Raw genomic sequence first — 17,534 nt, forward strand, 5'->3', positions numbered from 1 at the left:
AGGTTGTGGCTTGATAGTGATGTGCTTGTGTGTCAAGCTGACAAGGGGTTAGTTGTACTGGGTAGTTTTGTGTGTCAACTTGACATAAGCTAGAGACAATCAGAGGAAGGAGCCTCAGCTGAAGAAATGCCTCCATGACATTGGATATAAGGCATTTTCTCAATTAGGGCACAGCCAATAGTGGGTGGTGCCATCCCTGGGCTGCTGGTCCTGAGTTCTATGAGAAGTTGGGTTGAGCATGCCATGGAAGCAAACCAGCAAGCAGCTCCCCTCCAAGGCCTCTGCATCAGCTCCTGCCCCCCCCCCCCTGGGGTTGTTGTCCTGTTGTGTTCCTGCCTTGACTTCCTCCAGTGAAGAAATGCAAAGTGGAAGTGTGAGCCTAATAAAGCTTTTCCTCCCCACCTGCTTTGTGGACATGGTGTTTTGTCCCATAATAGAAACCCTAACTAAGACACCTCTTACTCACTTCCTCTTTGTTCACAGACTCTGGATGTAGTCACTCTTTCTGTCTATAAGCATGACCAACTGACTCCATTTTGTGGCCTGTGACCTTGCTCTTTCCTCTTTCTTGCATATGCTTTCTCCTAAGGACCAGACCTTGACAACTTGAAGTCACAACTCAGGCTGTTCCTGAATGTTTATTCTCAAGGGAGCTCTCCTCCACATCTTTGGCATCCTATCACTCTGGCTATTGGTCTGAAACCATATCCACTCCTACTTACTGGTCTTTTCTTACAGACTAGTAGCAAATCCTTTACTAGCATACATGGCAGCTGGGATGAGGGGGTCACAGGTTTAGAGTCAAGTGTGACTAACTACTCCCTCTTCTTGCTGTGTGTTTGTGAATGCCAGCTTCTATGTTCCTGAGTATGTGTTACTTGTATGCATTATGCATGTATGCATGTATGCATGTATGCATGTATGCATGCATGTATGTATGTGAGTGCACATGTGTGTAAGGTGTACTTGCATATGCACTGTGGCCAGAGGCTAGAGACTGACACTGGTTGTCTTCCTCACTTGCTCTCTACATTATATATTAAGGCAAGGGTCTCTTGTTGAACCTTGAGCTCCCACTGATTCAGCTAGTCTCCTTATCTAGACCACTTGGGGGTCCCCTGTTTCCTCCTCTCCAGTTCTGGAATTGCATATGGACTGTCAAACCGCCCATCATTCTGTACCTCTTCAGTTCCTCTCTATTTAGAGTCTGCAAGCTATTCCTCAAGTGTCAAAATATTTCCCTTATGGGTCAGCTGTTCTTCTTAGTATATTAAAGGAAAACACAATAAGAATTCCAAAAGAAAAAAATTATACAAGTGATATACACATATATGCAGAAATACTTTTGAAAACTTAAGAAATTTGAACAAATCAAATATTTTTCCTCTATCTAAATAATGAATATGGTGGTAAAAAAAAGCTGAGGTGATGTGTAATGAAGTTGTAACTAAAGTCAGTTGTATTAATCTCAGTTCTAGGACTTGTTTGGCAAACCTACTTCACTTGACACAATAGTCCTATCTGGATTTGATGATGTAAGAAAGAAAAGAAGAACCTATGTAATTTTTTATTACATTTATTTAATTATTTACTCATTTGTGTGGGCATGTCCACGCATGGACATTTGTGCACATGTATAGGTATATGCCACATTGTGTGTGTGTAGGACAAAGAAGAATTTGTAGGAGTCAGTTCATGCCATGAGGGTCCTGAGGGATTGACTCAGGTCATCAGGCTTGGCAGCAAGTATCTTTATCTGCTGAGCTGTCTTAGACCCTGAATGCCCTATTTTATAAAGGGCTTAAATGGTTACTAGTAATTGTAAGGTACCTGGAGCATTCCCACAATGTCTGATTTGTCTTCTGTGCACTGCCACTCATATATTTTAATCCACAACTGTTTTTTTCCACACTGTTTCTACCTGAGGTCCAGCACAAATATAACCAGGGCATTAACAGTTTTTACCTCCATGCCCAAATCTACACTCTTTTGCTTAGCTCCATGAAGTGTTGCTGTGCTGTTAATACAATAATTCTAATCAGGCAGCTCTTTTCTGTAGCCAGGCAAATGGAGCAAATTGAGATTGCTCAGTGAGGCCAGGGGATGACCTTCATTTGAGCACAACCATTTGCTTGCTGTTTGTACACAAACAGCTGAACAGCATCTTAATTCCAGACTGGAATTTGAAAGCTGCAATGAATTCCCTGAGGTTTTCAGCCACAAAGACAGATTCCTGACAGCGAAGCTGAAGAGACAGAGGTCCCCCAAAATCCATTTCAGCAAGCACTTGTCAGCCATGTAACACCTTCCCCATCAGGACATAAGAAGATAATGGAGACGGACTGGATGTGTTCATTCAAATCAAGTTACCAAATATCTCCAGTTTGTCCTAAGATGTCGGACTCTCAGAGCTCAGTCTAGAAAGTCAGGGTAAGCCTGGAGGAGTTTGTTAATGACCTTACTTCTCAGCATGCAAGACATGACTAGCAGTGGATGGTAATATCACCTCAGTGAGTTTATGCAAAGGTACCACCATGGCTGAGTGTCAGGAGTCCCATTACAACATTATTCACAATGCATCTGTGGGTGGATAAAACATAGACACAATCACAGATACAGAAAAGCAAACTGGAAAACATCATCAAATATTTACAGTGATGCTGGATATGGGGGTCATGAGCAATGTTTAATTCTCCCTATATTCTACCCACTTTGCAAAACCAAAATATGAATATTTTTGGTTAAAACACATAACATCAAATTTTCTCTCTAAAATATAGGCTAACATGAAGACCAAGCATGCTGTCTTACACAGAGGAGGTAGCAAATAAACACTGTGGAAGTGTTTGCATATAATACAGACTTTCCCTTGAGACTCTTCACAGAAGCAGCTGTTAGGAGAATCGTGGGTCCTTGTCCACTGTAAAGCTGGAGCCCAGCTTGATTCATTTGCATGTAATTAAACATTATACTCATGAAAGGGCCCAGGAGCAGCAGTGACAAGACCTGCAGAGATCAGCTCCTGCTTTGGGTGGGCTGGATGCATTGTAGGTTGTTTCTTTAATTCTTTTCTCATTAATGCCTCTACATTTCAGGTACAGTGCAATCTGCTGTTGTGGAATAGAATATTTGTTTAACTATGTAAAGATGTGCTACATTTGTTTGTTTGTGTTGCAGAATAATTGTTTAACTATGTACAGATGTGTTGCTTTTGTTTATTCTGCATTTGTTTAACTATGTAAAGATGCATTGCTGTTTCACCTTCACTGCCTAAGGCACCTGACTGGCCTGATACAAAGCTGAATGGCCAAGAGCTAGGCAGAGGAGGGATAGATGGGGTCCTAACTCTCTGGCAGGTGGAGAGAAAAGGGGAGGCAGCAAGTCAGCCAGTGACCAGCCAGCCAGACATTGGGGAAGCAGGAAAACAGCATGGACAGTACAGAGATAAGGTTAAGGAGCCTCAGGGGAGTATACAGACTAATAGAAATGGGCTGATTTAAGTATTAAAAAAAATCTAGCCAGAAACAAGTATAATCTAAGGCTGAGCATTCATAATTAATAATAAATCTCCATGTCATGATTTGGGGATGTTAGAGCAAGAAAACCTGCTACTATCTGCCTTACAAGCCACATAGGTAGTGAAGCCAGACAGGGGTAGAGAGTGTCTAGTTTCTCTTTGAATTTGGTGTCAGTATCACATGTGAGCATGTAACAAGCTGTAAATGACATTTCTGCTAATGTGGAGAAGGAACACATTGGTGGGCTGAGCAGGACTCTTTGAGGATGTGGGATGAAGGACTGACAGAGAACCCAACTGCACACCTGTTACTTAGCTGTAAACTTGTAAGAGACTCTGAGCTGACTTCAACTCACTGGAGGCCATTTACCAAAAATGACAGCATTGCCACTTGCAAAAGGGCAAGGGGAGTTTGAAGAAGAGATAGGGAAAACCATGGCTGTAAGCATCAAAGAGCCAGGTGTGTAGACTGCTCGGTACTTGATGCTATGCTTACAAGGGTAGCAAGTGGTCCCAATGATTTTCAATCCGTTCCTCTCATTCCTTTGTCACTATGGCTACTACCACTCTCACTTGATGACAGCCACACTCTGCTAAAATGAAGTTATAAGTAGGTGAAACCAGTATGAATATTCTTGAACTAAATCCCAAACTTCTTTATGTGACTCCAGAACCTGTGAGTCCAGTTCTGGCCAGTCTTATTGCCTCACATTCCTCAGCATTCCTTCACTGAATTCTAGTCACACTGGATTTCCTTCTGCCCCTCAAAATCCCAAATTCCCTTTTAGCATCTGTTTGCTGATTGTGTGATTTTTTTTTCCCTCCTACAATGTGTTGCAGAATATTTGTCTAAATATGCAAAGATGTATTATATTTGTTTAACTATGTAAAGGTGTGTTGCATTTGTTTAATTATGTAAACACGTGTTGCTGTTTTACCTTGTTTACCTAGGGTACTTGGTTGGTCTAGTAAAAAGTTGAATGGCCAATAGCAAGGGAAGAGGTATAGTTGGGGTTTCCAGGCAGGGAGAGTAACTAGGAGGAAGAATTTAGGCTTAGGAAGAAAGAAAAAGAGATGCCAGGGAGATGCCAGAGGCCAGACAGACAGACATGGAGGAAACAGGAATGTGAGATATACAGAATGAAAGAAAGGTAAAAAGCCCCAAAGCAAAACATAGATGAATAGAAACATGTTAAATCAAAGAGCCAGTGGGACAAGCTTGAGCTAATGCTAATCATTCATAATTAGTAAGTCTCTATGTCTTTATTTGGGATCTGGCTGGCAGTCCAAAGAAAAATCGCAACTACATTCATGCTGTACTCATCACTCATTTCTTTTTGTTTCTCTGACTTCAATAGCACAACGTTGAGAACTTTTCTGATCATAAATTCAGACAGCTTCTCTTCACATTTGCAAATATCCATGGAATAACATTCTTTGTGTCACCCTGCACCCGTATTTTGGCTAAATGGTCAAGGGTTGAAAGCAGATATATGGCTAAAGGTGAGAATTGGTGTTCTCAAACAAATTTCTAAGGATTTGAGAGTGGAATTAAATTACCATAAATTTAAGTACTCCAATTTAATAATTAAAATGGTCTAATGCAAATGCCTTACTAGTTCTGAAGTGCATAGGCATGTGCACGTTTCTTTTGCTGTATGTACATGTGTGTGCTGGTATGATTGTATATATGGAGGCCAGAGATGAGGCCTGGGTGGTTTTCTCAATATGTTCCACATTGTTGTTGTTATTGGTATTGTTGTTTTAAGACAGGATCTCTTACTGATCTTGGAGCTTGCTGATTGACTAGAATGGTAGCCAGTGAGTCCCAGGGTTCCTTCTTTCTCTGCCTTTCCAGCTCTTAGAGGACAGACATGCTCTACAATGCCCATGCTTTTGAGCGAATACCGTTAAATAAACTTAGATCTCCTCGTTACCCAGCAAGAACTTGATCAGTTGTACCATCTCAGCAGGATGCAAACTTTAACATCATGGTGTAGAAATAATACATCTGTTTAGCAAACAAGCTGGATATTTTCCATGGTGTCTCCATGGCAAGCAGGAAAAAAAAAAAGATGTTGACTTGGGGTTGATGGAGAAGTGACACAGTTTTGCCCAGTTTTTGATCTTTGTGCCAAAAGGAAATTGTTAAGTTTTTCTTCTTTCTGCATAGGAATGGGTGGAAGTGAGTCTTCTGTGAGCATGACTGATGAACATAAGCATGTCAAACAGGTGTACCCAGAATAGAACTAGGATAACAGCTAATCCTTACTTTTCTGTCTGGTGTTATTTAAATTTGATTAAGATTTCTTTGCTGAACATAGATTTGATATTCCCCTGATGACATCAAATTAAAATATCCTTTTACTTAACTATTAATTTGTTATCACAAAAATATTCTCATAAATCATTACAAATAATAATATCTTGATAATATGCATATAGGCATATTAATAGTTCTACAAGCTAAAAGAAAATGTGAAACACAGGGTATTTTGACTACAATGTACATTTGAATGCTCATCTGTAGTTGAGCATGAATATTAAGATACTACCATTATTCAGAATAATGTACCTTCATGTCAATAGTTATAATGGATTTCTGTGTGGTTACATGATCCTTGAGTATGTACTAGCTCAGAGATTACCTTAAAATGACATTTGATTATCAGATCTTCTAAAAGAAAGGCAGAAGTCACAGCCATAGAGTGAAAGCCAAACTCTGCTATATCTCTACTCAAGTTGCTATCTCTATTGTATGCCCATAAGATTGACTGTCAGTATTCTAATGGCAGGGCCTTTGCCTTTGTCCCCTCATTCCCTGTGTCACCTTCAGGATATGGTGTGTTGTATGAAAGCTGAGACCCAGATGCAGTTGGTGTCAATGAAAGAAGGACCAGCTGAATGGACAAAGGAGAGACTAGGATGGGTAGCAGTCCACAGTAGACTGAAGCCATGAGTCCTGAGCTCAGTGACCACAGGGGCATCAGCCACTCCTCCACAGGCTTGCATTTTCAGAGATCAGGATGGCCGAGACTGTTTTTCTTTGGGATCTCTTTAAACAGGAAAGTAAGAAGGAGAGAGAGTGACATTTTCTAGGGTCCCATATTGTGCTAAGCTTGACTAACAGAAAATTACCTAATGCTGCTATTACTTAAAAACAGGTTATGTGAGTCAGCACAGCAGAGAAAAGGAAGATGGTGGCCTTGGAAGGGAGTAATTGAGAGGGCAGGCTGCAGGATCAGAATGGGAGATCATACCAGGACATCAGACTGAGAGATCATACCAGGATATCAGACTGAGAGATCACACCAGGATATCAGGCTGGGAGCTCATATTGGAAAGCCTGGGGAATCACAGTTGGAAATCATACTATTAGATTAGTCCCCTGCACCTAATTTTTTCTAATAAGGCCTCAAATCTTGATACTGGAGCCTTATTATACTCTGTATAAGTAAAGACAAGTATTCCCTTTATAGTTTTTCTTTTTCTATTAAGAAGACAAATTGCCCAAACAAAAACTTGATTAGATTGCTACCCTATAGATAAGTGTCAGGATTATTTCTAGATTTTCAGACTTTGTTTGTATTGTATCTGGCTATTCCTTGATGTGTGTGCATGTGTATATTAGTGTGTATGTGTGTGTTCATGTGTGCACACATAGAATATTTACATGTGTATGTAAATATTCCTCACTTGAAAAGTGATGATTGGCTGAGCCTGATGGGTCTTATAATCCCAATTACTTGGTAGTTGGAGGAGCTCAAGTTGAAGGCTGACTATGATCTCAGAGTGAAATCTAAGGACTGATGGAGCAACTTGGTGAGGTGCTGTCTTAACCAGAGAAGTAGATCTGTGGTAGAGCACATCTGAATATGTTCAAGGCCCTGGTTCCATTCTCTAGTGCTGAGAACACCAACAAAACTCCAAGTATACCCTCTCTATTGAGCAAACACCCCTCACCCAAGTACAGTGCTCTTGGGTTAACTGTGTTTACTTTCTAGCATTTCTGTTAGAGGGTGAACATTAATATAAAGTGGTGGAATTGACACCATATTATTTTAATGGTGACAGGTCCTCAAAAGAAGGCATCTGTCCAGCCCATCACATCATCTTTCCCCACATCCAATTGAAACTTCATTCTCCATCAGTCAAGATTTGTTGACCATTTTTCTGATGCTAGGTCTTATATGAAAGCATGCACATATACAGATTTTCTAAGTACAAAGAATGTACATATAAGTTGCTCTAGAAAGGAAAACTAAAGGGCATCTGGTTGAGAGACCAAGTATCTTTTCTTCTTTAGTCACACTGGCTAATGTCTTGTATTATTTACCTTCATATCCTGGATCCATTGGTGATGGTAAAGACTAATAGTTCACATGTTTATATAAGGTACTTTGCTTAGTCATTGCATTTAGGCCCTTACTAGCTAGCCTTTGGTGTCAGTGCCATTTGCCTTATTTTGTATGGGAATGAACTGAGTTTTAGATGGATTCAACAACTCACCTAATACAACTTTAGGAGCAAAAGTGGGATCTGAACAAACTGAATGTCTCTCTTAGAACATTGATATTATGCCAGAGCTGAAGATTTATCTCCTAAGACTACCTGAGCCCAAGCACTCTGAGCTGGGACCAAGGACATGGAATGAGAGTTTTTAAGGTCTTCCCAGGGCATCAAGAAACTCAAAAGGACCTAAGGGTTGAGGCATGGCAGGCCCAGGACTCTGACCCTTAGAGCATTGGCATCAACCATGATGTTCCTCAGAGGTCCCACTCCCATTCATATCAGTGCAGTGAGTGAGGTGAGTACTAGATCACAGCACAGGGACACAATCAGAGTAGAAACTTAGACATGCATAGACAGAACCTGCTCCCTGCTGTACTCTACCTCTTAAACTGGCTCTGATTAGAAGGAAGGTGGGTGAGTGGGCAGGGAGACATGCTCATAGGGATAGGGACTCTGAGTAAGACTCAAGGGGGATTCAACTCTAAGACATGGGGAGATGTTGCATATGGGTTCCTCTTGGTTTTAAGAAGCAACCCTTCAGCCATTGGATCATCCCACCCCCGAGTCTCTGCTCTGCTGGGAAAGCCTTGTTCCCAGGGTGTTCACATCTCCTTTGGCAGAATAAGCTCCTTGCTTCCCAGGGGTGGTTGGGGAACTAGGTAAGACCTTTTGGCATCTCTGTTTCTTTCTATTTAATGAGAGGGTACTGTTTTTTTTTTTGTGTGTGTGTGTGTGTGAGTGTGCACATGTTTAGGAGTGTATTTGTGTGTGTGTGTGTGTGTGTGAGTGTGCACGTGTGCGTGCATGCATGCATTCAAATGTGTATAGAGTGTAGAGGTCAGAGATCAACCTCAGGTGTGGTTCCTCAGGAACCTCTATCTTGATTTTTGAGACAGGGTCTCTGGATGGGACTTGGCACTCTTCAATTAGGCAAGGCTGGCTAGAGTGCGAAACCCAAGGATCTGCCTTGTAGGTACCTTCCCAGCTCTGGAATCATATCTGGGTGCAATTGTATCTAATTTTTTTTACATGAATGATGGAGAACGAACTTTGAGTTTTTCAGCAAGTCCTTGGCCCATTGATTTAATATAACCTTGAGGACCTTAATGAGACCATGATGCAATTTTGGCTAACACTACTCCCTGCAACATGCTGAGGCTGACTGTTAACAGTCAGCCCAATAGTATTTGTTATAATCCCGCAGGCAGGTTACCCTCCTGTCAAATTTGGAGAAACTGAAGAAAAGAGAGGAACATCTACTTGCCTAAGGCTATCCAGTTGGTGATGGGGAAGGTAGGACTTAAGGTTGGGTCTGTCTGTTGACCATATGGCACCTCTAGCTTTGTGACTGACAGTGGTTTTAAAGGAATGGTGGAGCATTTGAGGCTGTAATGTTTCTCGTGAGGACTCAGCATATTTGGGGCTCCCTTGGAGCTTACTGATGGCCTTACAGCATCTCTGGCTCATCTTTGAAGACGGGAGCAGTGCTGATGTGCATGTGTTGAGTTCCATACCTGCTGGAGGCTTTGTGCTGAGTGAGTGACCACAGGGACATTGCTCTTGAAACACCTGCAGGGTGCTGAGTCTGTAGAAGAAAACGAGCCTTCTAGAGTCTTTCTAAATGCCCAATCCTATTTTAAAAACACCTTTCTTCCCTGGCTTTTAGGACGGCAAGATAACAAGATAGAGAAAAGTACTATTTTGTGTTTGCTTTTTGGTTCAGATATTGATTATCAGTGCCATTTTGACTAACTCATGTAACTTCAGTGGACCTCAGTATTTCCATTAGCAAGTGGATACAGCAGTTATCGTGTAGGTCTTAGCCTGGCCCCTAGTCAGGAGAATGACTAAATCAATGTTAATGGTTACTATTTTAGATCTAAGCCACCTACCTCTTATTCCCATCTCCCCTTCCTCCCTTGAACAGTATTAAAGTCAGGATTGTAATATCAAAATGACTTCTATGAAATTGACAGTATTTAAAGAATATTAATTAATTTTTGTGAGTTAGGCTATTGGCCTAAGGTCACATGGATGAGGCAGGAATATGGTTCTGTTACTCTGACTTTGTGTTCTCATCCATGGCAGTGAACATGTTGTCCCATTCACTATTGAATATGTACCAAGTGTCTCTTGTCCTATTACAAATGAGAGGTCTAGAGCAGTGTTTCTCAACCTGTGGATCTCAACCCCTCTGGTGATTGAATGGCCCTTTCACAAGGGTCACCTAAGACCATCAGAAAACAGCTATTTACATTATGTTTCATAACAGTAGCAAAATTACATTGATGAAGGAAGTAGCAATGGAAATAATTTTATGGTTGCAGTCACCACAACTTCAGGAACTTTATTAAAAGGGTGCATCATTAGGGAGGTTGAGAACCACAGGTTAGAATTTCTGGCATGAATCTCACTGTTACAGGTAAATAACTTGATGATATTCCTTTCCATTTGTTTCTGATTATTCAATAACAAAAAATTTATAAAGCGCATCCTTAGTTTTCCATCTACTCACTATTACCGCTGTAATGAAGTTGGAGTCTACACAGATTTTTTTTTCACATTTGGAGGGAGTTTTAACATGTGACTACCACATCCAGCTACCTCTTGATCATTCAGCCTTAGATGAGGGTCCTATTAACTAATGATACGCCTTGCCATGTCCCCCTTCCCAGATGGCCGAGAGAGCTGCAGAGTAGGTGAGGTGGAAGGGATCTGAAACACTGCTTATCAGGGCATGAGGAAGCTGGGAAGTCTAGTGCCCTGCTGATGACTGGCAGGGTGGGTAACTGTAGATGAGATCAGAGGCAGAACCTGTAGTCTCCTGTCCAAAACCTGTTCTCAGAGCATAACCCTTCCTCCATCTCTAGTTTCATTGGTTGTTTCCTGAGCTAGCAAACTCTACCCTTCTAGCTGATACAGAAACTGTTTTTCTGTGAACCCCTGGGCCCCTACTTGGGCTCTCTGGCATGAGAGGCAGGGCAGTCTCTGTGCATCCTGAATGGTGGTTATAACTTTACTCTTTCTGGACTCACATGTCTTCTGGGATTGTGGCAGAACAAATTTCTAGGTCAATGTTGTCTTTTACCATTTGTGATTTAATTAACTGTAAAAAGCCCCTAAGCTTGCTTTATCTCTGAAAGGGAAACTGAGAAAAATGGTGCCTGGATTTCCACTGCACAGCATCTTCCATCTAAATGTCTCCAGGACTGTGGGATGTGGGCTGTGGAGGAAGGAACTGTTCTCAAGCAACCTTGTCTCTTTTCTATGTGTGGGTCTCAAGTCCTAAAAAGCTACATGGGCACCCAGAGGTCATTGTATCCCAACATGCTTTCCCATTTGCTTTGCTTCATGGCTCTACAACTCCAAAGTCAACTCTTATTGCAAGCACCTTGGCAGAAATGGTGACTTCTAGAAACACTTATGCCTTCCCTCTGACCATTAGACTACTGAAACAATGGTGCCTAAGAAATTGGGATTTTCCTGGGAATCTCATACTGGGAGAAGGCAAAGGAGGAAGCCTTGTTCCAGCCATACAAGGCAGCTATTTTCCAGGAAAAGAGTTCACACACTCTGATATGTCAGGCCAATTTGCAGATACTGGAACCAGGACTGTGTAGTTATGCATAACTCTAGTCCTCATGTCAGGAATGCAAAGATGGTCACTGAGTCTCTTTGTCTCGCTTCCCAATGTGGCCACATTGAATACAAATTTTCCCCCTGCTTTTTGCTATTTGATTGTCATCCTACTGAGCTCAGGTGGATGAGCACACCTTGTTAGGTCTGCAGGATACAAACTCTGAGCCTAAATCTTGGTAACATTATGATTCTTCACTTTCACACCAATGCCTGGCCAGCAGTATGTGTTTACTATGTATCTGCAAACCAACATAGCTGTGATTCCAAGTTTACTCTAATGTTTTAAATGTTACGTGTTTTAAGATAGCAATCCAAACATCTTCTCTCTGGCCTAAAGTCTCCCTAAACTTTCTCCAGAGCTTTGGCATAAACCATCCTTCTTTTGGCTCAGAAAATCCTGATACATACATCAGGTCCTGATGCTCTTTGGGTTTTCCATAGGGAAGTTTATTGGATAATACCTATTGGTACTGTTTTCCTTTCTGCTGACCTCTCTGCTCTCAAAGCCTTTGCACTTGCTCTTCCATCTTCCTGGGACACATTTCCTGTGACTGACCTTTCCTTCCTTGTTCTTTGGGTATTAGTGTAAACATTCTATACTTCCGGGGATGTCATTGGGGACTTAAGTCACCTGTACTCACACATCTCTAGTATGGCAGCTTGTCTCTTTAAGGAGCACAGATTACAATTTGCCTTATAATCTGGTTATTGTCTTACATACCATTCATGTGTGTGTGTGTGGTGATATATTATTTATGATCTAATAAAGCCACTGAAGATAAGAATGCAAAGCCAGCCACACTAGTCAGCCACAGAATCTGGGCAGACATGACACACACACCTTTAATTCCAGGAATCAAGAGACAGAGGCAGATGGGTCTCTATGAGTTCAAGGCCACCCTGGGCTACATGAGAGTGAATCAGTCTAAAAGAGAAGCAGAGCTCACACCTTTAAACCCAGCACTAGAGAGAGTATAAGAAGCTCAGTGCAGTCTCTGGAGCAGTCTGTGATTTGGTGAAGAGCAGTGCAGTCTGGAGACACAATCTGAGGACAAGACCACCCTTTCAGTCTGAGGTAGAGGTAAGAGCTAGTGGCTGCCTGTTTTGCTTCTCTGATCTTCAGCTTGAACTCCATTGTCTGTCTCTGGATTTTATTATTCGTGTTACATTTGTGTTCATTGCTGATGCCCTTTGTTAGGTTGTTGCACAAACTCCCAAAGCTGGGTACATGCAGTTCACCACTGTGGTACCAGCACCAGCTGGATAGATGGGAAGATGGCATGGAGGAAAGACAGATGCCTATCCCACCACACTTTCCTTTTCACATTTGCATTGCATGAAGCAAAGATGCTCTGCTCCCATGCCAGCCATTCCAAGGCTCTGGACACCAGAAAACATTTGGTTAAGATAAGGAGGGAAGTGCTACAGTGGTGAAAAAGATACAGGAGACCAGCAAAGGGAAGAAACTGGCTGCTTTGTTGCAGGCTAATTGTGTGGGTGACTCAGCAGAACACCCTGTCTTTGCATAATCCGGTCATGAGAGACTGACTCTTCTATATTGTGCTATAAAGACGAGGAACTTATTTCACAGGAGAAAAGTGGTATATAAGTCACTGCACGTTCTCTTTTTGTTTTTAGACAAAGACACAGCAGATGGGTGCCATTGAAAAAAGACAAGCGATGTGGCAAGGTTCTTAGTCAAGGCACTTTACCTTCCCAGTCTCCTGGAAATGGCAGGAAAGAATCTGATCATGACTTCTCATCCATTCAACAATGGAATCTGCACGTGGTGGCTTGTCGTGGCTAACGAACTTGCTTAGTAGACTCTTGGGTTTTATGCAGAGGGGTGTGGGTTCAGGTAAGTGAGAGAAATACTGCACTGTTATTCAAATGTCCTTCTGTGGAAACATTATTTAAACACTCCGATATTTAACCTTCTCAGATTAAGAGCAGAAACTTGCACTGTGCAAAATTCCCAAGAAAGAGTGATTTCGGTCAGGTGGTGGCGGCACATGCCTTTAATCCCAGCACTATGGAGGCACAGGCAAGCAGATCTCTATAAGTTCAAGACCAGCCTGGTCTATAAGAGCTAGTTCCATGACAGGCTCAAAAGATACAGAGAAACCCTGTCTCAAAAACCAAAAACAAACAAACATAAGGAAAAAAAAAAAAAAGGAAAAAAAAAGTGATTTTGGACAATATCATCTACTCAGGAAAATGTCCTGTTTCTCTTTTCCAAGTTAGAGTGGCTTGCAAGCCAGGTCCCACCTTGCTATTTCATTGCTGTCAGCAGGATCACCCTGTATTCTGTCTAGGTGCCACCTGTGTTATTATGCGCTCAATGCATTTTCTTTAAGTTAATTCAGCCTTGAAATGTTAGCATACTTCTCTAAAAAGGAAAGTGCATTTCCCTGTTGGCAAAAAGACTGCAGCAGCGGTAGCAATGACGAAGAGTGATTGCAGGGAGTGTGAGCAGAGAGATGCCAACTGCTCTTGTCTGCTGCAGGGGACTCAGAGCCTCAGGCCTGCTCAGGTGCCAAAGGCCTTTTAGTACCAAATCAAAATGCCTTCCTAGTTCTGATCAGTGGGGTGGGCTGCTAACGAAGTGGAAAGGAGAAACTGCTTCCCGTTTGATTTGATGTCATTCAATGCTTTGTGCTGCTAACACCTAAAGCTCTCTCATTATTCCCAGAGATAAGAATGACACCTGGAAAACACCATTCACAGCCTGCAGCTCCATCCCATAGAAGATGAACAAATCCAGCCAGGACCCTGGAACCACAGACTGTCCCTTCTCTGTGTGCCTTCCTGAGGGGACTGGCTTACATAAGGTTCTTGTTCCTTCTGCTTCTGCACTCCATGTTTTTCTACTAGAAGCAGAAACAAGGTGATGTAAATGCAAACATTATTTCTAGCGAATCTAGCTCAGAGCAACTTTTGGCCCACTGTTGGCCCACTACCTTAAAAACTCAGAAGAGCAAGAAAACAGAGCTGAGTGGCTATGTGAAGAAACTGAAGAGTGAGGAGGGGTAATAACTCATCTGTGAGTATAAAAGACAGGTCCCCCACCACGTTCATAATGGTACAATTATAACATGCTTTCATTTGTTATGAAATGCATTTAGCTCATGGACACAGAACACTTAGATTATGCAACTGATCCAATCTGACCTTGCTGAGATGTTGGTGAAAGTTGCCCTGGTTACAAGAGAGGAAATACAATTGATAAAACAAGTGGGAGAGAGCACAAATTCTTGATTACCATGGCTGAGGAATATAGACCAGGGCTTCCAGTGGCCATTCAAAGGTATCAGTTCAAATAAATTTGGAATGCGCTTTAACTTTAAAAACCATTAAGATGAGTAGTTCACCAAGAGATGTAGTGTCTCCCAAACCTATTGGACTATGCTATTACAGTTCCTGCCTGTGTTCTTCTTGAGTATACTGTACAGTGACCATATTGCTGGTTACATAAACTGAGTTATATAGCAGCCTCCCAAATTTGTAACTATACTTGAAAAAAGATAAAAGACAAATTCCTTGTAGATATGTGATAACCAAGATATACTGTGTAACTACTGGCTGATATTTGGTAGTTGGGAAGATAGAATCTACAAGTAACAAAATGGGCTCAAATGGGATTTTGGTTTGGAAACATGTAAATGGGAATATGGGCAACAGCTGGTGGGAAGAAAACATGATTCAGAAGCTACAGCAGAAATAAGACTGCCCTAGGCAGGGTTACTAGGTAATGAAAGAAAGATTCCCTTTAGAATAACTAAAATCAAAAGCCAGAAATAACACAGAGATCAGCGGTTGGGATAATTGCAAAGAGAAGATGAAGAAATAAAATCCCCAAAGGAAAGAAATGATGGAGAAGATCCCAGCAAAGTCCAAATGAAAGAAGTAAAATGAATGTAGAACTGTACAAACAAGGCCATTCATCTTTCCAGGTTAAAGCAGACAGAGGCCGAGGAAGTCTGTCCACCCTAAACTATGACAAAAGAGAAGATAAGACCTCTGGGGAAAGAATTATGCACTTGGAAGAGGGCAAGTGAAGGATGAAAGAAGGCCGTATCACATGGACAAAGAAAGGGACATAAAGAGACTCAAGTATAGACAGACCTCAGAATCAGGACCCATGTCTTCAGCAGTCTAGACAGACTAACTCACACCACTACCATTCCTTTCTCATGGCAGACACCACAAGTTTTGATCATAACAGTCTCTTCCTCCTGGATGCAGATTTATTGTGAGATCCTCAACACAGCACACTAGGTAACTCTTACTAATTTGATGGACTTGAGCTTGATTATGAAGCATGCATTCTGTATGTATTAAACAAATCAGCACACCCTCTGTGAGGGTTCTGTAATATCCTCTGATGAATGGGGACTCAGAAGAGCACTCTTTGCTACAAAAGCACACTTTGATGTGAATAGGTAATGTGCATGGATGCCATAACCTCCACAGATGTGAGCAGACACGCCATTTCAGGCGTTCCTAACACTAACAAGCATTTTATACTAATTTCTATCTTGAAACTCTATTTTAAATATTCCCAAGGGCTAAAAATCTGATCATTATTTACCTTAGAAACTGACACCCTTTCACTTAGTAAAGGGGATATTTTATTTCAAAGTATCAAATTGGGAAGGCAGAACCTCCTTCCTCCTTTTTAACACCATGCTGAGCTCCTCCTTCAAAAAGTTTGGCAGAAATGTTACAAAGTCCCTAGCCACTCCCCACTCTTCCAACCGTGTAACATGCTTTGAAAAAGCTCCTCTTAAACAGCAAAGCACAACAGCATTGATAAAGATAGGGCTACTTGAAACACTGGGCTTTCAGCACTGGCAGTGAAAAGAAACAGTAGTCATCGTCAAGTGGAACAAGGATTAAAAGGGATAGTGGGGATGGCATGTGACAAGTCACATTGGCCTCCATTTCCTCCTGAGCGCTCATTAGTCCCTCACCCCAACACACACTTCTGGGCATCTGAGGCATTGCCTGTTCATACAAAGAACCACTCGAATGCACACAATATCGTCAGCCCTTCTCCAGCCTGAGAAACAGTGCTTCCTTTGAACTGTTTGTTTGAACATCCTGGTGAGCTATTCATGTACTGCCAAACAGCTCCTAATGCTTTGGAGAGGAGTCAGGGGTGGGTACTTTGTGATGACTCTTATGAATTGATGCCAGCCATGAAGTTAAAGATGCTCATTCATCTACAAAGGCATTCTGGAGATTCGAAAAGGAAGGATGGAAGTGATGGTGGTGAGGAAGGGAGCAGTGATCTCTCACCCCTCTGTGAGGCATGGGACATCTATCTCTTCACTGCTGTCAGCCATTGCCCCAGCATCCTAACTCATGGACTGCCTCACCCAGGCTCTTCTATTGCAGCTGGAAGGAAGATGCTTTCCAAGCACATCTCCAGTATCTTTCCCATCACCACCCATTCTCTTGTCCAGCTTAGCAAACTCCTTGCTCCACAAACTCCAGTCTGGATGGAACCTCCTGTGCATTACTCTTTGTCACAGGGCCATTGCTAACCAAATGCTATTCATGAGCTCTTCAAAACCTGGACACTTTATAATATTAAAGCAGATGTCTCATGCAACACACACACACACACACACACACACACACACAAAAGCCTATTCAGAAGCTGGTTCAGGTCCCCAAGGTATCTCAAGCTGCCTTTTCCTTTACTTATAGCTATATTGTCCCTAAGTACCCATGGGGTAATGGGTCTGAACTCACCCTTCATGAATACTCATTGATGTTTAAGTCTTCATATCAAATCATAGAAGACTTTCAAATAGCTTATGACCATTCCTTTATAGGCTCTGGATCACCTCTAGGTCAC

General features: G+C 41.9%; 1 protein-coding gene across 12 annotated transcripts in view; it reads right to left on the reverse strand.

Annotated features, from left to right (window-relative positions):
- Positions 1 to 17,534, reverse strand: part of Cadps (calcium dependent secretion activator) — a 439,844-nt gene that overhangs the window by 212,650 nt on the left and 209,660 nt on the right. The window lies entirely within an intron of this gene.

Source organism: Phodopus roborovskii, unplaced genomic scaffold (genome assembly GCF_943737965.1).
Source record: "Phodopus roborovskii unplaced genomic scaffold, PHOROB, whole genome shotgun sequence".
Classification (NCBI taxonomy): Eukaryota; Metazoa; Chordata; class Mammalia; order Rodentia; family Cricetidae; genus Phodopus; species Phodopus roborovskii.